Genomic DNA, 26,154 nt, shown 5'->3' on the forward strand with positions numbered 1-26,154 from the left:
GGCAGCGACGCTGTGATTAGGAATGTCACGTGGATGACGTCATCTGGATGATAGCGCAGAAGTGTAGGGGGTGGCGGCGGAGGCTATGACGTCATGAATTAAAGAGGACGTCTCAGGAAGGTAGATGCGTGGGGTCGTCATTGTTAGGAATTTGTTTAGTTTAACTTTTTTTTTGGCTGTTAAAATATTTTTGGGTTTTAACTACCTTGTTTATGACAGATTGGGCTTCAATTTGTTGACTATTTTTTTTACACACCTAGGTATACGTTAACCCCTTAAAGACCAGGCCAATTTGAGTTTTTCATTTTAGTTTTTTCCTCCCCGCCTTCCAAAAGCCGTAACTTTTCTATTTCTTCCTCGACATAGCCATGTGAGATCTTGTTTTTTGCGGGACACGTAGTTTTTCGTGGCACCATTTACTGGTGATCTGAAAAAAATTATTTGTGGGGTGAAATGGGCAAAAAACAGCAATTACACCATTTTTTGGGGGGTTTTGTTTTTACGGGGTCCATCAGGCGGTAAAATCTACATATTCACCTTATTCTACAGGTTGATACGATTACGGCGACACCAAATTGACATGTTTTGTTTTATGTTTTACCACTTTTAAAAAAATAAAACTATTTGCTAAAAAAAAAAAAATGTTTTGGAGTCGCCGTATTCTGAGAGCCATAACTTTTTAATTTTTGCATCAATTTAGAGTTGTGAGGGCTTCAATTTTGCGGGGAAAGCTGAAGTTTTCACTGATACCATTTTGGGGTACATCCGACTTTTTGATCACTTTCGTTTTTTTTTTGGGAGATCTAAGATGACCAAAAAAAAGCAATTTGCATGTTTTATATATATAAATAAATAAAAATTTTACATCGTCCACCGAGCGGGTAAAATAACGCTGAATTGTGATAGTTCTGGCTTTTACGGACGCAGCGATACCAGTTATGTTAACGTTTATTTTTTTTAAACATTGCTTTAGGGGGAAAATGGGAAAAGGGGGGTTTTTGAACTTTTAATATTTTATTTTTTTGGAACATTATAAAAATCTTCAACTGTTTTTTACTTTTTTTTTTATTAGTCCCCCTAGGGGACTTGAAGCAGTGATCGTTGGATCGCTTGTATGATATACTGCAATACTAATGTATTGCAGTATATCGTGATTCCGATATCCCCAAAATCCACTAGGTGCTCCTTTCCTTCTGAGGCCGGTGCTTCAGTCCATTACCGCACTAGGGCCACATGTGGGATATTTCTCAAAACTGCAGAATCTGGGCAATAAATATTGAGTTGCGTTTCTCGGGTAAAACCTTCTCTGTTATAGAAGAAAATGTATTACAAAGGAATTTCAGCAGAAAAAAATAAAATTTGTACATTTCTCCTCTACTTTGCTTCAATTCCTGTGAAACGCCTAAAGGGTTAAGAAACTTTCTGAATGCTGTTTTGAATACTTTGAGGGGGGCAGTTTTTAAAATGGGGTGATTTATGGGGTCTACCTAGTACATAAGGCCCTCAAAGCCACTTCAGAACTGAACTGGTCCCTGAAAAAATAGCCTTTTGAAATTTTCTTGAAAATGTGAGAAATTGCTGCTAAAGTTCTAAGCCTTGTAACGTCCTAGAAAAATAAAATAATGTTCAAAAAACGATGCAAACATAAAGTAGACATATGGGAAATGTGAACTAGTAACTATTTAGTGTGGTATTACTGTCTGTCTTAGGGTATGTTCACACGGCCTATTTTCAGCCGTTTTTCGGCCCGTAAACGCCCGATAAACAGTCGAAAAATCAGAAGCAGACAGAGAGTTTTTGTGCAGGTCACTTCTTGGGACATTTTTGGAGGCGTTTTTCATTGACCCCATTAAAAAAAGCTCCAAAAACGGCCACGAAAAAAACGCAGCAAAAATCGCGTGTGGCTTAAAAAACGTCTGAAAAACAGGAGCTGTTTTCCCTTGAAAACAACTCCGTATTTTCAGACTTTTTTAGTCTAGCGTGTGAACAAACCCTTACAAGCAGATACATTTAAAATTAGAAAAATCATAATTTTTTGAAAATTTTCTTTGTGTTGGTGTTTTTCACAAATAAGCAATGAATTTATTGACCAAATTTGTCCACTAACATAAAGTACAATATGTCACGAGAAAACAATCTCAGAATCGCTTTGATAGGCAAAAGCATTACAGAGTTATTACCACATAAAATGACACATGTCAGATTTAAAAAAATGGGGCTGGTCCTGAAGGCCAAAATGAGCTCGGTCCTGAAAGGGTTAAAGGGAATGTGTCGCTAGAAATTATTATATTTTTTTTTAGTTAAACAATTAGTATATAAGTGATTACACATTGTTTTAATTTTTTTAGTTTTTTCACAAGTCAGGAAATATTCTAAATTAGATTCTAATTTATAACATTTCCATGTGCTGGCCACTAGAGGGAGCAGTTCCCAAAATTGCAGCATTGGCATGTGGTAAAGCAACCTCATTGATTTATGCTGCAAATTTGGGGTAGACACACTCACTCTAGTGTCCTCACACAATCCCCCCTCCCTTCTTCTGGCTAGTGCGCATTCTCTATGGGGATGTATGTGCCGTATTCCATCTCTGTATGTGTCGTTAATCGACACATACAGAGATGGAAAAAAAAATGGCAGCCCCCATAGAGAAGAAAAACTAAAAAATGAGAACACAAATAAATAACATTTTTGTTAATATTATATTAAAAGCAATGTAATAAAAAAAATAAAAAATCATGACACCTTCCCTTTAAGGCAGGATTCACAGAAAACAGCAATTTTTGCATTGTTTTTATTTTATTTTTATGGCGTTCGCCAAGCGGGTTAAATAATGTAATAACTTTACATTTGGGGTCATTACGGACGCGGCAATACCAAATATGTGGTAATAAAGCAGTTTGTAAGGGGTAAAAGTGGGTCTTTCATATTTTTTTCCACTTTTTTTATTAACTTTTAAACTTTTTTTTTTTTGTACTTTTTTTTTTTACCAGTCCCACTAGCGGACTTCACTATGCGATCGTCCGATCGCTATTATAATACACTGCAATACTTCTGTATTGCAGTGTATTACTGCCTGTCCGTGTAAAACAGGTATCTGCTAGGCCATGCCTCATGGCTTAGCAGGCATTAACGAGGGCAGACCTGGGGGCCTTTATTAGGCCCACCATCTGCCATAGAAGACACAGACACCCTGCAGTCACGCATGGTGCCAGTGGGCTGAGAGCGGGCACTCCCTCCATCTCTACAAAACCACTCAGATGCGGTGCTCACTATTGTGATGGGCTAATTTTCATGGACCATTCTTTGAGAAAACACAAAAAAGAAGTTCTCTGGGGCTTTAATGGGGTATTCCCAGAATCTACAATAATCACCTATTCACAGGATAGGTGATAATTGTTTGATCGCTAAAGGCCCCACCGCTGGGCCCCCAACTCTCATGAGAATGGAGGTTCCGAATCCCCTGTTCCCCCTCATTGCTTTACTGCAATGAGGAGCACATTGTATCGAGCCGCAGTCAAGCATGCACGCTGCCCTTCCATTCATAGTCTATGGGAATGACGGAAACAGCCGAGTACAGCGCTCCATCCATTCAAGATCCTCCTCACTGTGGTGGTGCAGTGAGAAATAACGGGGGGCCTGGGATCCCTATTTTTGCTTTCGGTGGGGGCCTCCAGTAGTCAGACAATTATCACCTATCCTGTGGATAAATGATAATTGTAGATTTTTGGTACAACCCTTTTAAGATTGATCCAACCTCCGGGACCCCCGCTGATCAGCAAAATAAAGGGGCTGCAGCACTTCTGTTAATGCCACCACCTTCACAGCGGTCACACTGTTTATTTTGAACCCCCATCCATCAATTATTGATGGCCTATTCTAAGCATGGGTCATCAAGTTTCTGAGAACCCCTTAAAGGAAATACAGGTCCCCTCATATCTCTGCTCGCATACTCTCTTGTGTCCTTTTGCTTGTTTGTTGCTGGATGTAGTGATATGAATGAAATAGTTTTAAAAGTCGTTATTCTTTCTGAAAACTTGTGAAGTGTGGATGGGGGGGGGGGGTCTGGGTGCCTGGACCCCCAACGATCACTGAAACAAAGGGCAGAAGCGCTCAACTGAGCCATGTGCTCTTTCGACTATGATCGTTTCTGCTCGGATGATCTTCGGAGTGGTTGGGTTAGTGGTCTACTGATCCATAGACTTTTTATTGGACTTTCTATCGGACCCCTAACCGATCAAAACTTATGACAGGTCACTAGGATAAGTCACAAGTTTTTTTAAGAGGATAGGTGCTGTTTTAAGCAACTGTACAGTGGGAAAGTGACATTAGATATCAGGGCTCTATAGCCACTAGCGCGACCCTGGCAGTCGTCATGGCAATGGATGTTGCTGTGACTTTAAAGCGCACCTAACTTTTCAGGTGACTTTTCAGAATAAGCTGTCATTTCACATATACATACATATAAAACTATTTCTGACCATTATATGGCCTGTATTCTGCATTATTTAGCCGTTTTCCCCCTCTGCAGGCTCTATTTCTAATTCTCAGTTGTCTCTGAGCTTGTGGGCAGAGCTTAATTGCTATCATGTCTTCTATACACTGCACAGATAGAAGAGGAGAATCCTGCTCTCCTATCTCTATATATCACATATATAGAAGCAGCAGCAGCATGGTGGAGATTATACAGCAGTAATGAGCAGTGTAGCTGGGAATCAAGTACTGGGGTTGTAATGGATCTGCCAGACACAGCTTCTGTGTCAACGCCCGTGGTTAATCAGTCTACATCTGCTCCTAGGTCTGATAGAGTGACTCGATCTGCTACCACTCAGGCTGGTAGGCTGAGGAATGGGAGAGCCTATCACAGCCTGGCCAGACGGTTCTAGTTCCCGCCCTCGGTCTATGTATACCTTCATTTGCTTCTTGTCTTTGCCTGTGATTCTCTCTGGTTTCCTGGCTCAGCTGTTCCAGCTATTTCTATTGACCTCTGCTTCATATTGACCCTGGCTTTACTGACAATTCTCCTGCTTTGCGTTTGGTACCTCGTACACTCCTGGTTTGACTCGGCTCGTTCACTACTCTTATTGCTCACTGTGTTTCCGTGGGCAACTGCCCCATTTCCCTTAGCTTCTGTGTACCCTTGTCTGTTTGTTTGTCGTGCACATACTGAGCGTAGGGACCGTCGCCCAGTTGTACGCCGTCGCCTAGGACGGGTCATGCAAGTAGGAAGGGACTGAGTGGCGGATAGATTAGGGCTCACCTGTCTGTCTCCCTACCCCGTCATTACAGGGGTCACATAGAAATCTTACCAGCAGCCTGTGTCTCACTCTGCTCCTGCTTCCTCCAGCAGCGTGTGTGTTGATCTTTTCTCTCCTCTCTCGTTGGCCAATGCTTGACCAAAGGGGGCCGAAAGCAGATTACAGGGAGGGAGACACCTAGTGGCAGTAACTTCACAAAGAATTTGCATCGCGAAAACAGCTACATTTTAACCGTAAGTATATTACAAAGTTGATCTCTATCAGGTTTACTATTAGATTAGCATAAGTTGTTTGCAAAGTTTGTGTCCATTTAAGACAAATGTATCCCTCAAGTGGCAATATGGAGGAAGTGGAAGTCTCAGACACATTTCAGCACAGCTCAGTCCAGTGGTGGTCAAATAGTAGATGATGATTTACAGGTACACCTCATAGCGGGAACCAGTAGGTCTCATTGTTAGGACCACAGGCGGTTCGCCTGTTGGTTTCCTCAGAGGAGTGGGATAACTGCATAGTCACCAGCCTTTTGTAGTAAAAGGAGAGCTGATGCAGGTCTTACACCCTCCGTGACAATGTAGTGAGGAGTAGAGTAGCAGCACCATCATGGGATGAAGAAGACCTGGTGTAAGTGTTATCACTCTCAGGCCTCGTTTACACGAGCGTGTGCGTTTTGCGCACGCAAAAAACGCGACGTTTTGCGTGCACAAAAGGCACTTAACAGCTCCGTGTGTCAGCAGTATATGATGCGCGGCTGCGTGATTTTCACGCAGCCGCCATCATTATGACACTCCGTTTGGATGTTTGTAAACAGAACAGCACGTGGTGCTTTTCTGTTTTCATTCATCCTTTTCACTGCTGTTGCGCGAATCACGCAGTTCGCACGGAAGTGCTTCCGTGTGACATGCGTGGTTTTCACGCACCCATTGACTTCAATGGGTGCGTGATGCACGAACAGCGCACAAATATAGAACAGGTCGTGAGTTTTTTGCAACGGACTCACGTTGCACAAAATTCACGGACTGTCTGCACGGCCCCATAGACTAATATAGGTCTGTACGACACGCGTGAAAATCACGCGCGACGCACGGACGTATAACACGCTCGTGTAAACGAGGCCTCATGGTGACACTGTGGTACTGAACAAAAAAGGGGCATGTCAAAAATTCACAGCAGTGTCCTCTACGTGCCATATGCATCTGTGGGTAGTTTTTTGGTAGATCATCTAACTCAAGCTCTGCAAAAAGTAGATCCCATACTAATAAAACGTTTTGCCACTCCTAGTCTAGTGAATAGAGCGGATTCAGGGGACAGCTGATGACGTCACTCACAGCATTCTGAAGTGGCGGCTGGAGGTCAGAGGTGAAGAACACAGCGTAGGTGAGTTTTTTTGTTTTTCTAACCCATCAGGATAGCTGTCCAGTCAGAGAACTGAAGTCATATACAGGTCTTTCATTCTCTTCCCACTAAGTAACATTCAACGTAATTCTTAATTACTAAATTATATACCTGATAACTGATTCAAGAAGACAACACCGGACTAACATCTATTTCTTCATCAGTTCATGCTATATTTAAATGGGGTGGTTGCTTCTCTTTTTCATAACGATTTGTCTGGACTGAATAAATATCTGTGCGTCTTTACATCTTTTATGGAATGAGAAGCATGGACCTAAGGGTAGGTACATACCGTCTGGCTTTGCTTCGGAAAATTCTGCAGCAAATCTGACCCAGAATCCGCAGTTTAAATCTGCACCAAATTTGTGCTATTTTGGTGCGGATCTTGTAGTGGATTTTCCACTAGAAGTTAAAAAAAAAAAAGACTATACTCGCCTCCCCTGGTAATTCCGTAGACAGGGGTCCCTGCTCCCCCGGGTGGTCTCTGAACATCTGACCTCCTGTGATGACATTTAGTCCAATGTGAAAGATGCGGCCTATGAGGGGGAGCAGGGACGTATAGCTATTGGAACTCCAGGGCAGGTAGTATAGTCTTTTTTTATTTTATTTCAAATTTTAGAATATATTTGGGGGGGTTTCTGGTACTTGCGTATTTTGCTGTGCATACGCAAGTGATCCGCAGCAAAATCCACAACAATTGCTCTTTGTTGTGGATTTTGACTTCCCCAATTGAACTTAATGGGGAAAATGCGCAACAAATCCACAACCGTTCAGCAGCAGAAATTTCCACGCCAATTTTCGCATTGATATTTTCCTCAGTGTCTGGATGAGATTGGTTAAAACCTCATCCACTTTACTGCTACTTTAATATGTAAATCCAGATAGAGATTCTGCAGCGTAACCGCCACATGTGAGAACATACCCTTATGCTGTCATAATACTGCCTAAATAATGTGTCCAAATAATACTGCCATACAATGCCTACATAATAGCACTATTAGGTGAACACATTAGAGTGTAATAGAGTGCCTAAATAATATTCCCATAATGCACATAACACCATCATACAGTGCTCAAAAAATAGCGCTACTACAGATAGAGGGCCCAAATAACAGTGCCAGAGAGAGCAGGGATGGCTGCCTTTGTTGGACACGTCCCAGATGTAGACACAGCTGCCGCCAAGACAAACATTACCTGCCAACCAGCCACCATGGAGGAAGTTAAGAGCGAACCATATATGGTGGTAATAGGATGGTGGAGGCCCTTGGGCATTTGCCCCTTTTGTCCATTCTACACTCTGGTCTGCCTTTAGCCTAGAGGAAGTATCAGACTGTGGCCAGTATTTTTGCACTCTGACCTGTACCCATAGTCATTGACAGGAGTTTCCCAACTATGACATGTCGATTAGACCTGAATCTGACAATAGGACATTGCTGACATCAGTAGAAAGTGGCCGCACCCCAACTTTCCATCAAAATGAGAAATGCAGAAACCTTCAAATGCTCTCCTTCTGTTTTTCAGCAACTCTCATAATCCCATTCACTTTAATGGAGAGTGACTGGACACGTGGGGCCACTTTCCTGCATTGTCCTGTTAGTGGGATCTATGGGGATCCCAATGACCGGACCCCACTGATCAGAATTTTATCGTATGTTCCGGTCATTTTTGGGTAAATTCCTCTGTATTTTCCACCTTACTGAAATAAAAGTCCACCCATCAGATGCTATTCGCAGCAGACAGTATGCAAATAGCGTTCTAGTACTTGGAAAACGAGGCTCCAGATGGCCAATGAGCTTTGATAAATTAGCTGCGCTGTGAGTTGCAGTTTCGAAATTGAGCAATTTCCATCCATGTATAGAAACACTGAGAGATGGGAATGTACGTTGTATTTCGAAGGGAAAATAGTTTCAAGTTCTTGTTTATTTTTATTTCTTAAAGCAGATAAGTAACTTTAATAAGATTAGGAGCACGGTACAGACTTCAGCAGCCACAGAATAACACCAGCTGCTGCACAATCCATAATTGGATGACTTATCCAAAAGTACAAACTAGTTCTGATTTATTAGTCAAAACTTGTGTGGGGGAAATAATTTTTTTTTTAAAAAGGCGACAAACTGCTCAATTATCAGATATTAACCAGTGAATGACACCTACAGTCTAATAATGCTGTGGTAAGTTCCAGTTTGAATCCACTTTATTATATTGGGGAATTGCATCATTATAGCAATGACCTATTATAAGGCTATTATCGTAATTGCTCTATGTACTGAATGGAAGTGGCAGCGATCATAATAATAATCCTGTACAGTGGAACATAAGTAACATTTTCGGCGACCATTGGCATATAGCAACAGCTTCTGTCTGTGCTCCATTCACATCTGTATGCTACTGTTATTGGCAAAAGGGTCATGTGGAACTTACAAAGATTGCAAGAATTCGGACCGACCCTAAGGGTTCAATCACACACCAAAACTGTGCATGGTCTCCATAAAGCCGCATATGGAGCCCCTACGGATCCGTAATACAGACCCATAAAAACCCCATGTGCACCGTTTGGTGACTCCATGAGGCCACGTATTGTCCTCTGGCTATTATTTGCATGCCACATTTTTTTCCCACCACCTCCGTACGCGTTGTCGTGATGTCATTGTGTGGCCAGCGAAACATCCCCTCATGGGTCCTCACTATAGACATCAGGTCAGCGCACACGAAATGATAACAGGAGCGGAATCAGTGCAATTTTGATCCTAAATTGCCAGATTTTTATTTCCCAGGGAAAAAAAAAATGATGTTTCGGCTTGTTAGCTACCACTACAAAAAGACAAAATTGGAATGAATTTGATTTTAAGTAGAAATTGTAACCCCTTTCCAAAAAAAAATAATAATCTCTGAATGTTATTATTGCTGAGCTATGGAATCGTCTGCAAAACCCCATAAAAGACATAGTACAAATTAAGTGTCTGCCATTGATTAGCATCCATGTTATCGATGAAACTGTTAACATTTATAGAGCTTAGAAGGTCAAGTGTGATTATATGGATGTCGGGAATTAATGGAGCTTCAACCCGAGTATTAAAATGTGATGATCTCCTTTATCCATGCAGCATTCATTCATCCTTCACTGACCCTGGGATGGTGTTTGTCAATGGCTGATCATGGTCAATGCTGTGATTTTTAGGGTATGTTCAGACGTCGCAGACTTAATCTTCATCAAAACATGGTAAAGTATCTAAAAAGGTTAACGTCACTCCCCACATATCATGATATATGGTGCTTGTGATTTATCTGGTCACTGCAGGTTTCCTCCAGATGTAAGAACAGAAGAATTTCCAGACCTTTTGGTGTCGGGCTACGGGAATTCTGCTTTCTAAAAATGAAAATCAACAACTTTGAGATATGATACCTAAGTCTATATGTATGAAGAGCTCCATTCCTTACCTATATTTACTTTGCCTGTGCAAGTCTTAGGCCTCATGCATACGACCATGCAGCGCAAATCCGTAATACGGTGCTCATGGAAATTTCTATGGGCCCATACTGTACCTCTTGGCACCTCCAATTTCATACATGGGCAGACATGTTTGTTTTTTCTCACAGGTTAATATGGAATTTGTGAGAATGTAAATCATAATATGTTGGGATGCCATATTACAGAGGTATTTTGCCCTAGAAGAATTGGTTCTATGGTAGAATATGGCGCTTCACAGAGGCACCATATGGCGGGGTAATACAGAACCTTAGGGACCCCATGAGCCTCCTTACAGACTTCATTCACACAGCTTTGCCATGTGCATAAGGCGTTCATTTTCACTTCAGCTCTTTTTATCCATGAATTTTCTCATTCATGATTCATTGCTCAGGATTATTAAGCTATAGGTCTCATAAAATAGAGATCTACTGCAGTACATGAATTTGTGGCCGGACAAATAAGAAAAATATAATCAACAAGGATGTATGTACCATAGCAGCGGACCTAAAAGTTGAAATGGAGCCCTTGCATCGTGGTAGCCAGAACCTGTTCATGACTCCTTTATCAAGAGGAGCTGCATTGTTAGCAAAAAAAAGGTGAAGAATTGGCCCAATGGCCATGGAAAGGACATTAAGGTGGCGTCTTGGGTGGAAAAACCCGACACCATATTTAAGGGCACATTTTGAATATTGCTATGAGTCCCCGTCTTCTAGTCTTATGTAATTTACTAATAAAATATTGAAATCCGAGGAAAAAAAACCTTTGCGATAAAACGGTTGTATCACTATCACCCAAAAAGAACAAACTTGGGTGGATACTGCGTCCCCTAATAAACGTGACGAGAAAAATAATCACATTTTCTTGTCCGTGTCCTTGGGGGTCACAGATGATGACCTTGGGACGTTTAAAAGCAGTCCTCAGGGGGTAAAGATACAAAGAATGAGCGCGGTCAATTCACTGCCGCTTGTAGAACATGCAACCGAGAGAGGTGTCAGAGGATGTGAAGTATGCACCCTGTAGAAATTAGAGAAGGTTTGGAGGAAAGACCACGTAGTAGCCTTATACACCTGTAAAGCCGAAGCTTTGTTTTAAAATAACTACGGAGCGCCTACTGCTTGAGTTGAGCGGGCTGTCTCCCAAAAAGGGAACTCTGACCGGTATGCCTCACCAATGGCTGACCAGATCCAGTGGTCTATGGTGGCCTTGGATGCTGCCAGTAACAACTGAGATACTCTGGAACCACAAAGAGAGAATCTGAGTGGTGGAACAAAGAAGTCTGAGAGAAGAACTACATCCAACTTGTAGAGGTATGGCCACCTAGGGAGGAAAAGAGATGGACAAATGGAGGGTAGGACAATATTGTTATTAATGTGAAACCCTGATACCACCTTGGGTAGAGAAGTGGGGACCATCTTATCTCTATGATTGAAGATTTTCAAGATAGGGCTGCAAGTTCAGAGACACGCTTACTGGAGGTGATACCCACCAGAAAAAATTCCTTCCAAGGGTATGTTCACACGAGGTCATTACGTCCGTAATTGACGGACGGATTTTGGCCGCAAGTACCGGACCGAACACAGTGCAGGGAGCCGGGCTCCTAGCATCATAGTTATGTACGACGCTAGGAGTCCCTGCTTCGCTGCGGGACAACTGTCCCGTACTGAAAACATGATTACAGTACGTGACAGTTGTCCTGCAGCGAGGCAGGGACTCCTAGCGTCGTACATAACTATGATGCTAGGAGCCCGGCTCCCTGCAGTGTGTTCGGTCCGGGACTTGCGGCCGAAATACGTCCGTCAATTACGGACGTAATGACCTCGTGTGAACTTACCCCAAGAAAGAAAGCAAAGTGGAATGCCAGATTAAGATCTTATGGAGCCATGGGCTGACAGTAGGGGGCACCTGCAGTATCAGCCACACCTGGCCAAAAAATATGGCCCTGTAGGTAGCTGAAAGAGCACAGAAATTTCTGAAACCTGGCCCTTGAGGGAGCTCAGGCTCATATCCAGACCTTCCTGAAGAAAGCAAAGTTGCGAGAGAGAGAAATCTTCATTGGCTGGAACAGTCTCTCTTCAGAGTATGTTCACATGGCAACGCCAAGTACGTCTGAAATTACGGAGCTGTTTTCAGGCGAAAAGAGCTCCTGAATTTCAGACGTTTTGACAAATGCACGCGTTTTTCGCAGCGTCTTTTACGGACGTAATTAGAGCAGGTTTTCATTGGAGTCAATGAAAAGCGGCTCCAATTATGTCCCAAGAAGTGACATGCACTTCTTTGAGGCGGGCGTCTTTTTACGCTCCGTCTTTTGACAGCGGGGCGTAAAAAAAAAGCCCTTCTGCACAGAACACCGTAAGACCCATTGAATTCAATGGGCAGATGTTTGCAGACGGTTTGGAGAAGTTTTTTCGGGCGTAATTCGAGGTGTAAAACGCCTGAATTTCGTCCGTAAATAGGGCGTGTGAACATACCCTCACACCAACGGAAAAAAAGATTTCCATAGTTGTGGAACATCTGAGAGGGAGACGTTTTTCTATTAAGCATGGTGCAGCCACGGCATTAAATAAAAAGCAGCTAAACTCAGGTTCCTGAGCGATCTTCCTGGGGGAGACACCAGGGAGCATTAGTCAGTATAAGGGTATGTTCACACGCAGTGAGCAAAAACGTCTGAAAATACGGAGCTGTTTTCAGGCGAACACGGCTCCTGATTTTCAGACGTTTTTTTAACAACTCGCGTTTTTCGCTGCGTGTTTTACGGCCGTTTTTGGAGCTGTTTTTCAATGGAGTCAATTAAAAACGCCTCCAAAAACGTCCCAAGAAGTGTCCTGCACTTCTTTTAACGAGCCGTCATTTTACGCTCCGTATTTTGACAGCGACGCGTAAAATAAAGGCTCGTGGGAACAGAACATCGTAATTCCCATTGAAAGCAATGGGCAGATGTTTGTAGGCATATTAGGGGCGTTTTTTTCAGGCGTAATTCGAGGCGTAAAACGCCCAAATTACGTCTGAAAATAGGCCGTGTGAACATACCCTCAGTGACCATGTTGACATACCAGGCACAACACAGCCAATTTGAAGCAATGAGAATGACTGGGATGTTTTCTGCCTTGGCGGGAAAGGAGCAAAGATGTATGGAACCTTCAGCTGGTAACATGGGATGAAAAGTGCATCTGCCACCAGCGCTAGGGTAGATTCTAGATCTACAAGCCTAGTCTGGACACCATGAGGGCCATATCTGGAAGACCCGCACCTTGAGCAGATCTCTCTGATTACCTCGGTATAAGGGGTCCACTCTCCGGGATCGATATGTTCTAGGCTCAGAAAAACAGTGATCTAATTGTCCACTTCTTGGATGTGGACTGTTGAAAGAGCTGGAACGTGTGTTCCTGCCCTCCTCAGAGGGCTGGTCATCTCTGACGTGACTGTGGAGCTGCGGGGCCCGACTTGAAGGTTTATGACAGCCATCTCTGTAAGACCTTCTTCCCCTGTAATTGTGGTTTTACTTGCTGACTGATAATGTATTGTGTAATTGTTGTAGAGCTACATGTAGCACGTCATACAACAGGTTAAATCACCTGTACCTATAAATACTTCTTCCAAGTTATTAAAAATTCTTCTAAGCTTTTTATTCATTATAAGGGTATGTTCACACGGGGCGGATACGCTGCGTAATGTTACACAGCGTATCCGCCCCGGTGGCCGCAGGGAATTCCGGGTGAACCAAATTGTGGTGGTTTTTGGCCCGGAATGTCCGCTGCAGAAAACTGCAGTATTAGTTTCTTCCCAGGAGACCGCTGCAGTGGCAGTCACCTCGACTGAAACGTTATCCCAGGAGGCCGGCCTGCAAAACGTCAGAGGTAAGTATAAGGTGTTTTTTTTTCCTACGTTCCGATTGTTGTGGAGTAATTGCTACGATTCCGCCACAAAAGTCGCTACACGACTGTTTGTTGCGAGCTTTAGATCCCTATTGAATTCAATGGGTTAAAACCCGCAACAAAATACCGGCGATTCCGCAACCACAATTGACATACTGCGGCTTAATAACCGCACCGCAGGTCAATTTGTGTGCGAAATCTCCCAATATCACGTACGCAGCGTGTGGACGAGATTTCTTGATATCTCATCCACTCCTCTGCTACTGTATTATGCTGCGGATTTTCCGCAACTAAATACGTTGTGGAAAATCTGCAGTATTACGACACGTGTGGAATAGTCCTATCCGTTTCGGGCAAAGCTGGCTGACAACCAACATGGCTGCCATTACAACTCGCATAGTGATTGTCATTTAGCTTCCCTAGACTTCTGAACAGTGAATATGCCTAATTGTGTCGAATTCCTTTGTACGACTACGGAGCGCTGTGATATTTTTTTTTACCTAGAAAGATGGGTGATGAGGTGGGTGGAGTTGTATTGACAGCCTAGATATCACCCAGCTTTTCCAGAATCGGGCATAGCTATGAAATGGCTAAACAGAACTTTACTTTTTTTTTACTTTTTATTTTATATATGCCGCTCATTTGATATACATTGTTTGTTCTATAAATACAAAGCCTTTGGCTGACCTCTGCGAACGCCGGGCAGACACCCATCTTTATTTCTACATTGTTTACTTCAGCCTCTTTCTGTATTATCAGCTCACATTAGTCCCAGTCTGCAAATTTGCAGACATTTATTTAAAATATGTAGGACTTTTTCCCTCCGTATGTTGACCCCTTTAATCCTGCAAGCAACGAGACGTCTATAAAATGCATTGCCTGTCTGTAGGAAAGTACTGGAGAACATTTCATAGCATGATACAAAGCAATCACAGGTGAGTGTGATATAGGCCGGGCTCACCTGGGAAATTTAGTGTGTGTTTTTTACTATTAAAAATGACCTTTCTGAAATACAATAGATGTGAGATGTAACTCCTTTCCTCTGACCTCAAACCCTTCACTGTGTTTACTACATGGGAGGAACCCGTAGTGGCGTCCATATACTAACGACATTTCTGGTCAAATATTACACAACCTGTAAAAAAATAAATATGTTTCTTTAAATAAAATCTAATTAGCATTTGCTATAGAAGTAATATTCCTTTATTTGGCATCTGATAGTCAAAAATTTCTGATAAGAGCAGAAGACTGTGCCAATTATAAGATCCCCCCACCCCCCCAATTAAAGGCGCTGTTACCACTGGACAAGCGCTTCTCCATAATAAGCCACCCAGCAATCAGCTGTCTGCTGAAGACCCCTGTGATAAGGGAAAATGTTGTCCTCCATCATGAGGTATTGCATGGTGGAGGAGGACCCCCTACAATGGCGTCTAAATACCCTAATACAGAGTCCTTGAATGGGAATTGTCCAATTGTTGCAACCCCCTTTAAGAAATAAAGTGACAGCAACATAATTAAATATTACGGTTGAAAAAAGACATATGTCCATCAAGTTCATCCAAGGGATGGGAGAATAGAAAGAGAATTAACTATTTTATAGGCATAATTTAAAAGATGAAAAGTCCATCTTGGTAACCCTTTTATTGTTCTAATGTATCTAAAATGAAAAAAAATTAAAAAACTTTGCAAATTGTTTTATATAAAATTGTCCATCGTTTGGTGTCTACAGCTCCTATGCATACCTATGTGTCTCCATGGTGATTATTAACAAATCCTGTGTAGTCTGCTCCTGCGGTCATATCCCCTTTCATTCGTCCCCTACTTTTTACTAACATACATTTGACTGGTTAGTGTGAAGTAGGGGAAAGATGGAGGGCAATATGACTCAGACTAAACACAGGGTTTGTGTATAGTCTGTTACCATGGAGATACATGTGTCTGCATAGGAGCTGTATACACAAAACAATAGATTTATTTATTAAGACTATATGCAAAGTAGACTCCTATTTTCCATGTTAAATGCATTGTAACTGTAAATAAAATTGATTATGAAGTGGACATACAGTAGCCTTTCATTTTTAATGTTTTCCAGGAGGATCTGTACTGTGATTTTTTTTTGGGGCACCTTCCAGAGTTAATGCCAGATAAAATGACTTGTGCTATACAGTATATTGTATAAGATCTTGCTATACAACATGGCACGTAACGTTTTCCAGCCCTATAAATTTTTTTTAAATCAACTGAATATCGGTAAGATTCTCCAAAAAGTTGTGCTTACCTATTAAAGGGAATGTGTCGCTAGAAATTGTATTAATTTTTTTTCAGTTAAACCGTTAGTATTTAAGTGATTAAACATTGTTTTAATTTTTTCACAAGTCAGGAAATATAAATTAGATTCTAATTTATAACATTTCCATGTGCTGGTCACTAGAGGGAGCAATTCCCAAAATTGCAGCATTGGCAATGTGGTAAAGCAACCTCATTGCTTTATGCTGCAAATTTGGTGTAGACACACGCTCTAGTGTGCTCACACAATCCCCCCTTACTTATCCTGGCTAGTGCCAGGAGAAGGAGGTGGTTGAATCTTCTAATCCTCCTACACTGTGCATTCGCTCAGAAGATGGCGGCAAACAGTGTAGGAGGATTAGATACAGTGGTAATCAGACAGTATAACACGAACATAATACACACATCACATACACAAACATAACTTACCTGCTCCTGCCGCCGCTGCTGCTTCCGATCCTACTCCTCGCGTCTTCGCTGCCTGGAACATATGTCCGGAAGCCGCGAACGGAAGTAGTCATCTTACTGTCCGGCCGCGGTTCCGGTCCACATGAAAATGGCGCCGGATGTCGCTCTGCCGAAGACCTTCCGTTTGGACTGTGTGGGAGCGGCGCATGCGCCGTTCCCACACAGGCGGCGTACGCTATAGTGAATTGAACGGCTCCCGTTCGCATTCTCTATGGGGATGTATGTGCCGTATTCCATCTCTGTATGTGTCGTTAATCGACACATACAGAGATGAAAAAAAAATGGCAGCCCCATAGTGAAGTAAAAGAAAGAAAAAAGTAAAACACAAAAACACAAATAAATAAAATGTATTTTAATAACATACTAAAAGCAAATGTATATAAAAAAATTAATTTTTCGCGACACCTTCCCTTTAAATCTGTGGCCAGTGATTGGCTGCTGTGGTCATGTGTCATTGTTGGAGCGGCGTAAACTAAGATCGGAGGGGGACCAGGGAATCGTTAATGTGGGATTTGTGGGGGCTTTGAAAGTTAAGTACAACTATTTTTTAATTTAAACATGTCAGAAGATAACATTAGGGGGGTCCAGGAGTTCTAGAAACCTATTGATATACTGAACAAACCCTTTTTTAAAAGACGACCGCACATGGATGTCCAAGGTTAATTCAGTAATGGATAAGCTGATGGTTTGTTTGTAGTTTATCTAAAATCAGTACATAGCAAAGTAGGGTTTATAGGATCATAAAATATGCTAACGGCAATGTAATAAAATACATTATGTGCTGGAATGCTGAACTTTTGTATTTGCGTATTATATATTTATTAGCATTCAGTACTGTTATTACTGACGGATGAGGGTCAGGTTTAAAGAGGATAATGAAAAAAAAATCACAAAATAGATATCATTTGGAAAAAATAAGATTACAATTTCCTCTACTTAGTATAGATTAGAGTTATCTGGGTTTTAGGGTTAGTCGAGAATAATGGCACATTTTCGACCAATTTTTTATTGCGCCAAAGTAAAACAAGATCTCACTTTGCAAATAGTCTTGTTGAGAAAAATCTCCTACTGTTTTGTGTATACAGCTTCAATGCAGACCTATGTGTTTCCATAGTTACAGATTACAAACAAAACTGTGTAGTCTGATCATGCAGTAATGTTTTCTTCTTAACCTCCTTTCCCCTTCGACTGTTTTTTTTTTTGCCCCCTTCTATTGGTTTTAGGTCTACGGCCATGACTGGAGGATCAGGCTACACACAGAGGTCATTTGTAGTCTGTAACCATGGAGACACATACTGTAGGTGGAATATTTTCAATCAGGACTAATGGCAAAGTTGTCACTTTTTTTTTTTTTTCATTTTAGATCTATTGAAACAATTAAAAATAGTTGCAAAAAGTTTGCATACCCTTTAAAGGGGTTGTCCGCATTTGACAATCCATTTTCATTAAAAGGATTCCGAAAACTAAGCTCATCACAAGGTGTGCCACTACTGGGATCCCCAGTGATCAGCTGTAACCTGACAACTAGTGTTCAATTCCCCTGCAGTGCCACCACTGGGGAAATAAAGCATCACATGGTGCTCATTGAAATCCTCCAGAAACACTCTTTGTAGCTGCTCTCAGCTCTGACTAATTGATGGAGGTCTTGACTGGCGACAGCCCTCCATTAACTCAAATATAGTATTTGCAAATGGGTTTTCTAAACCAGACATCCCATTATGCTTTATTTACATAAAACAGGTATACTCCTTTAAACTGCCTCTATCACAGTTAGGCCTGATTTACACGAGCGTGTGCGTTTTGCGCGCGCAAAAAACGCTGCGTTTTGCGCGCGCAAAAGGCATTTGACAGCTGCGTGTGTCATCCGTGTATGATGCGCGGCTGCGTGATTTTCGCGCAGCCGCCATCATAGAGATGAGGCTAGTCGACGCCCGTCACTGTCCAAGGTGCTGAAAGAGCTAACTGATCGGCAGTAACTCTTTCAGCACCCTCGACAGTGAGTTCCGATCACAATATACACCAACCTGTGAATCAAAAAAAGACGTTCATACTTACCATGAACTTCCTGCTTCCTCCAGTCCGGTCTCCCGGCCGTTGCCTTGGTGACGCGTCCCTCTCTTGTCATCCGGCCCCACCTCCCAGGATGACGCGACAGTCCATGAGACCGCTGCAGCCTGTGATTGGCTGCAGGCTGTGCTTGGCCTGTGATTGGCTGCAGCTGTCACTTGGACTGAATTGTCATCCCGGGAGGTCAGACTGGAGGAAGAAGCCGGGAGTTCTCGGTAAGTCAGAACTTCTTTTTTTTTTACACGTTCATGTATATTGTGATCGGAAGTCACTGTCCATGGTGCTGAACCAGTTTAACTCTTTCAGCACCGTGGACAGTGACTGTCTCCTGCCGTCGCGTACCCGAACATTTTTTGCCGGGTTCGGTCAAAACGAGTTCGGCCGAACCCGGTGAAGTTCGGTGCGCTCATCTCTAATTTGACACTCCGTTTGGATATTTGTAAACAGAAAAGCACGTGGTGCTTTTCTGTTTACATTCATCCTTTTGACAGCTCTTGCGCGAATCACGCAGTTCGCACGGAAGTGCTTCCGTGCGGCATGCGTGGTTTTCACGCACCCATTGACTTCAATGGGTGCGTGATGCGCGAAAAACGCACGATTATAGAACATGTCGTGAGTTTTACGCAACGCACTCGCGCTGCGCAAAATTCACGCATCGTCTACACTGCCCCATAGACTAATATAGGTGCGTACGACATGCGTGAAAAGCACGCGCGTCGCACGTGCGTATATTACGCTCGTGTAAATGAGGCCTCATAGGGTAGACTGAACAATTGGGCCATCATTCTGTGTCTGTGGGGTGGTAACTGATGGCGGCCTACGGACCCCATGCAGATGTTAGGTCCCAGTATTGGAAACTGGCATGAAATGGGACAATGAGTGCATCGACTCAACAGCTAACATTAAACGGGCTCGAAAAAAAAATATTTTTATATGTCCTATTAGGGAATTCTGAGTTAAAAAAGGGAGTCCTTTGTTCAGGATCCTCATTTCATGGCCAGATTAGAGAGCAACTTCAAATAATGTCTGTCACTCAGGAGGACCTTCCATGTCCTGCTTTACACAGACAACTCATTGGTTTGAATGGGAACTGTGTAATACTTAATTTCCCCTGTGGTGGCACTGCAGGGACATTCAACACTTCCTGCCAAGTTTCCCCACAGATTAGAGATGATCGCTGGAGGTCCCAGCAGGGGGGGGAACTTTGTGATCAGCTTACTGTTAAGGGACCCCCTTCTGACAAGCGGAGAACTCCTCTAAGTAGAAATTAAATATAATTTAAACCAGAATATACCATTGTTATATTTCCGCCATAGATTTTTTTTGCCTCTTATATAACATAAGCTCGTCCCGCAAATTTTAATTAAATGGACTATAATAAATTAGAAGAAATGACAACCACTGAGTGACTTCAGATCAAATATATTTCCTTATGTTGATACATGTATGAAAAATGTACTGTACTGCCCTTATGGTAAATGCAACTCTCTCTTCTGCTTTAGCTGAGGGGATGATGATCCAGGACGAAGAGCATCACGCGGGGACAGTCCACACGTCCGTGTTTTATGTGCTCTTACAGCCTGAAATATATCAATGTTATTTTTATCTCTTTCCTTAACAACCACTTAAGACCTATTTATTTAACGCTCCATAAAACAGGTAACAGAAGATTAAATCCAGCCCGTTTATAGCTGAAGAAGCGCTGTCTTCATGAGGAGGGAATCATCTCTGTTATAACTATATATATACTTTTTTAGAAAAAGGGGCACAATAAGGCACATGACCGTGACCGTAATCACTGCCCGTGATTACGGGTACGGCTGGCCACAGACAGCCACCTGCTTTTTCGGGCCCAGCTCCCATATGAAGTATCGGAGCACGTTCCGTAAAAAGCAAAAAATAGGACATGTCCTATCTTTTGCGGAGCCTTTCTACTGCCCGGACACTTTCCTGTAAATATACGGGAAGGTGTCTGTCGGCCATAGAAATAAATGGGTCCATAATTACGGACCGTATATCGTCGAATTCTATGGTCGTGTGCATGGGGCCTAAGGCGATGGCTACATTGTCGCGTGGCAGTTGTAGTAAATAAGAATAAATTATGTAGCAGGTACATGTAACCATCATGTGACAAATATACCAATTAGAAAAACGGGCCGAAAAATTTGCGCGCCAGTTGCATGAAGGTTAAGTGCAGGTTGCATGATAGTTGTTACTGAAGCTGTGTCGCGACAAGGACATGAGTTGTGCCAGCCTGTGCTCCGGGAATCCCACGATCAACCAAACAAGTGGTGAGCACCGCAGTCCCTTCATTGTTTATCCATGCACAGTGCCATACAAGCAGGTGTGGCTGTGCCTGGTACTGCAGCTCTGGTTATTCACATGTACCAGGCACAGCCAAATTCAGGGCTGGCCTTAGAGAATTGTTGCTACTGAAGGGGGTGCCATTGGCCTTGATGGCCTGGGGAACTGGAGCTTGTGCTGGAGGCTGCTGCACCGAATCCAGCAACATTAACTTTTTTATTGATTGGGCAGTGTTGTGTAGATAGCTGTCTGTCAGTGTTAGGCCCAGTTCACACAGAGGTTTTTTACGCTGATTTTGAGGCGGAAGCCGCGTCGGAATCGGCACCAAAATACAGCCGAAACCGCCTCCCATAGATTTCAATGGGAGGCGGTTTTAAAAAAAAAAAAAAAGCAGCATGCTCTTTCTTGCCGTGGTTCCGCCTCAGACCTCCCATTGAAATCAAGGGGAGGCAGAGATAGCATTTTTCGCGTAGTTTTTTGCCTGCAAAAAAACTTTGTATGAACAGGGCCTTATGTGGGTAGCTTATGGCAATGTTATTTGGACACTGTATTGTATGGCTATAGTATTTATACTCTGTATCATTGTACTTTTTGAGGGCTATGTGGTACACCATAAAGGGGGTGTCAATAGAGGTTACTACACAGGTCACCATCTAGCCTAAAGGCCCTATTACACGGGCCAATTATCGGGCAAACAATCATTCATAGAACACTCGTTGACAATAATTGTCCTGTGTAAACAGGGCAGCGATCAGCAGATGAACGAGCAAACTCTCAATCATCTGCTGGTCGTATCGTTTTAAAAAAGTAAAATATTATCGTGGTCGGCAGTACATGTGTAAACAAGGAGACGCGCTGCCGGCATGATAATAATGTATGGGGACGAGCGATCAGAGTAACGAGCGCTCGTCCCCGTACTGGCTCCTTGTGACTGGAGCCAATGAGTGCTGATCAACTAGCTGTCTCGTTGATCGTGGCTCGTTGCATCGGCCGAAATTGAACGGTGTAAGGTGACCTTAAGGCCGGCTCTGGCCACAAACATCTGTGCCCAGATAAACAATGAATGGGCTGTGGTGCAGTTGGCTTGGTACTGCTGATTAGTGGGTGTTCTAAGCTTAAGTCATTAATTGAGAGTCACAAACAACCCCATGTAACAGATCCGTGACAGCGCTGACGGTTCCGCTTCGAAACGGATCCAAGCGAACCCTGATGGATCCTTTTGGAACATCAAAGAGAGAATCCCTCTGTCATGCAACGCCCACTCAGACCAAGCACTTGACATAACAAAGCATGAACGTTTTGCATGGAGTGTTCCTTTAAAATGTATACATTAGGTATTCAGTGTTTGTAAAAGAAAATTGCTGTCACATAAATGATAGAATTTTGCTAGAATATGCCATCAGTATGGTGGGGGGTCTGACTGCCACCAATCCTCAGAATGAAGGGACCGCAGCACTGGATTAGGGTTGTGGCCACCTGCTGTCCAAGGAACTGCAAGACTGCACCACTTCATTCAGCATCACTGCATCCCAGCAATATGCCATCACTTTCTGTGATGGGAATAACCCTTTAATACAAAGCAGGCTATATCTTTAGAGAGGGCTGCTCAACTCATGGTCTGCATGTTGGACGTGTGTATATATATATATATATATATATGAGTTAAGCTTACAACACAGCTACACAGGGTCTGACACTTCTTTTCAATTTGTTGTTTTTTTTCTTTTCTTTTCACATTTCAGTTTTGTTTAGCAACAATGTCTCATTTAACCAGCAGGGGTCCCCATTAAAGCAATGGATAAAGGATTTGTTTGGCATATTTGACTTCAATGTAACAGTAACACTTATTTGCCAAGATTATACACCATGGCAGTTCATTTATAGACATGCAGGGTATATATAATAAAGGCGCCCAGTTACAAGAGGATTAAACAGAGAGCGGAGAGCAGAATATTAGTACCTACAAGGCTTTTGGAGCTATTTTGCATCAATGTATAGTGAATTACTTACAGTATAGTGAATTGTTTTCAGTTTTATTTAATCAAAGTCATGCAACGTTCTAATATACTTTGTGTTTCAATTCTGGACCATTTTCTAGATCTCTGCTTGCTGTCAGTGAATGTCAGTCTATAGTTTGGCATCACACACACGCCGGTTTTTTTAAACCACACACAGGAGTGGGTACAAAAGAGAGGAGACATGTCAGTCTTTTCTTTATACTTTTCCTTCTTTTTGGATCCATCTGTGGCTATAGTTAAAAAAAAAATTACACAAAAATTGCAAGTGTGATTCCAGCCCTACAGATCTAATACTTCTCGGAGCCGAGCCTGCTACATATCCAGTTGTGGAAGATTTTTCGGAGATTTTGATGCAGATTTTTTAACCACAGTCAGAAAAGGATCCGGGAGGAAGGAGAAGTATAAATTCTTCTTTTATATTTCCCATTCCTTTTGAAACCACTTCTGGCTTTGACTAAAAAAATCTGCATCAAAATCTGGAACACATTCTGCAACGAATATGTGCCTGCCTCAGAGATGCCCCCTAAAGTGCGAGGCACAAATGCCCCATCAGAGTGCCTGCCCCCAATGCTCCTAGCTGGACTAGGCTTCTCCACTGTATCTGACACCGAGTGGGGCATGGTACAGATGCACTGTTTTTCCTATGTTTAAAGGGGTTGTCCCACAAAACACATGTATCCCCTATACACAGGGTCAGACCCCCAGCGAGAACGTGGTACCGAAAGTCCCACGAAGTGCTCCATGAGAAGCTAGGAACATCCGTGGTCTGTGTCCGGCAGCTCCATAGAAATGAATGGAGCGTCGGTCACGCATGCGCACAAGCCACAGGCTTCTCATGGAGCACTTTCAGTCCCCCGTTCTCCTTATCACTGGGTGTCCCAGCGGTCGGACCCCCAGCGATCACACATGGTATCCCCTATTTTGTGGACAGGATACATAGATTTTGGGGGACAACCCCTTTAGGTTGCCCTATACTGACTTATCAAACTGGTACGATGCCACCCAAATCACTTGGAAACTATATAGTTAATAAACAAATATAAGGGTATACCATGGGGGACTGGCGGGGCATATACACTTGGTTCCTGGGGGGCGCGCAATCAAGTCACTCTCTATTGGCCAGGGTATTTAGATAAAGGGCTATGGTAGTAAACGAAATCTTTCCCGCAGGTGAAGGAAGGAGTTGTAGCTGCAACTCTGAACAACTATAACGGCTGACGAAGCAGAAGAGTTGATAGTAATAAGTTGCCTTGTAAATAACTAGACTGACTCTGGAATATGATGAGATTATAATAATTTGTTGTCGCTAATAAAATAACCATCTGTGGAATCACTTTCTTTGCTTTTGCTTTGTTTCTCCCTTACAATGTATTCCTTTTCCTGTCCAGCCTGACATTGCTGAATTGGGTGTCTCGAAAGACACAAATGATGTTTTTGGAACCCGGCAATAATAAGACTTAAAGACATTGTTTTTGTGGATAGAGCTGAAGTGGCTCCTTTCCATGTTCTTTGAATTATGAGCAGAATCTTTTGAAAGGTCACTAAGTCAGTGGAGACACACAAGGTTTATTCATGTTTATACACTGGCATTTCTATTAGCTGAGGAGACAGGAAGGGGCTTGGCGTCCGGTTTGACATATCACTAATGTATATACATATATCCATCTTGTGTATATGTTATATCTAGTTTGTATTGTGAAAAAAAAGGACGTTTCATAGAATCTGTGTTCTGGCTAAAGGAAGTGCAGAGTTTAAGAGAACAAAATATTGACCCAAAATGTTTTTCTTAAAGTGTACCTAACTTCATCACACATATATATAAGCTGCAGCAGCATGAAGGAGATTATACAGCAGTAAGGAGCAGTGTAGCTGAGCATCCAGCACTAGGATGAGATATAACTGTTACTAGGAAGCTGCAGCAGCATGGAGGAGATTATACAGCAGTAAGGAGCAGTGTAGCTGAGCATCCAGCACTAGGATGAGATATAACTGTTACTAGGAAGCTGCAGCAGCATGGAGGAGATTATACAGCAGTAATGAGCAGTGTAGCTGAGCATCCGGCACTGGGATAAGATATAACTTCTACTAGGAAGCTGCAGCAGCATTGAGGACATTATACAGCAGTAATGAGCAGTGTAGCTGTGAATCTAACACTGGGGTGAGATATATAACTTACTTGGAAGCTACTGTATCATCTCTGTGTGTCACTCTTTGCCTATCTCTCACGTTGCTCCTGCTTCCTCCTTTCCCCTCGCCTCTCCATAGACTTTTATAAATAGTTGTAAGCTAACACTTCTTGAGGAGATGGAAAATGCAGTAAATTTAGAGTGAGTGAACAGTTAGAAGGGAAAGGAGCCTAAAAAGTTGAGAAAGGGACATTTTTCCCTAATAAGATATATTACAAAGTTATTATATTTGCTTGTACTATTGAATTTTGTAAAGTTAGTCGAAAAGTTAGTGTCCATTTCAAGGTGTTGTACATATCCATATGCCCTGGTAGATTCCCTCTACCATGTACTTGAGCAGAGGCGTAACTTGAAGCTCCTGGGCCCCAACACAAAACCTATAACCGGGCCCCTACCTATGATATATCCTTTATAATACTGGTGTTCTCGATATGCTACCTCTGCACCCGCTATAGCTACACTCTTGTACTTTAGGACTAACTGTCAGGAATTCCACTGAACAGCGCTATAGTCCGCCTCTTCCCGGTATGAAATGGCTGACAACAGGGAACACATGAAAATGAACTATAGGATTACATGTAGTAGTTTCTTTTTTTGACGTTTTAGCATTTGGAATGGTTCTGAGAGATGACGGGGAGACAGATAACACATATTGTTCCTATTCCCGTCTAGGTCCATTCCAAATAGAAGTATCTAATACTCTGATGTATGATCGTGACCTAACATGAGGTGCAGGGGCAAGCCCAGGGTTTTATAAATTTGAAAAGAATAGTCATTTGAAGAAAAGCGGAACTTCTTAGGGTATGTTCACACGGCTTATTTACTGACGTAATTCGG

The 26,154-nt window shown here is 42.6% G+C and overlaps 1 long non-coding RNA gene across 2 annotated transcripts; it reads left to right on the top strand.

The window, feature by feature from the left end:
- Positions 1–4: 4 nt before the first annotated feature.
- On the top strand, positions 5–20,742 carry LOC142655311 (uncharacterized). Of its 2 annotated transcripts, XR_012849473.1 has the most exons (4): positions 5–120; positions 6,534–6,629; positions 16,081–16,238; positions 20,312–20,742. It is a non-coding gene; the product is annotated as an uncharacterized LOC142655311 (long non-coding RNA). The 2 variants fall into 2 exon arrangements; XR_012849474.1 differs by lacking the exon at positions 6,534–6,629.
- Positions 20,743–26,154: the final 5,412 nt, after the last annotated feature.

Source organism: Rhinoderma darwinii, chromosome 6, assembly GCF_050947455.1.
Source record: "Rhinoderma darwinii isolate aRhiDar2 chromosome 6, aRhiDar2.hap1, whole genome shotgun sequence".
Taxonomy (NCBI): domain Eukaryota; kingdom Metazoa; phylum Chordata; class Amphibia; order Anura; family Rhinodermatidae; genus Rhinoderma; species Rhinoderma darwinii.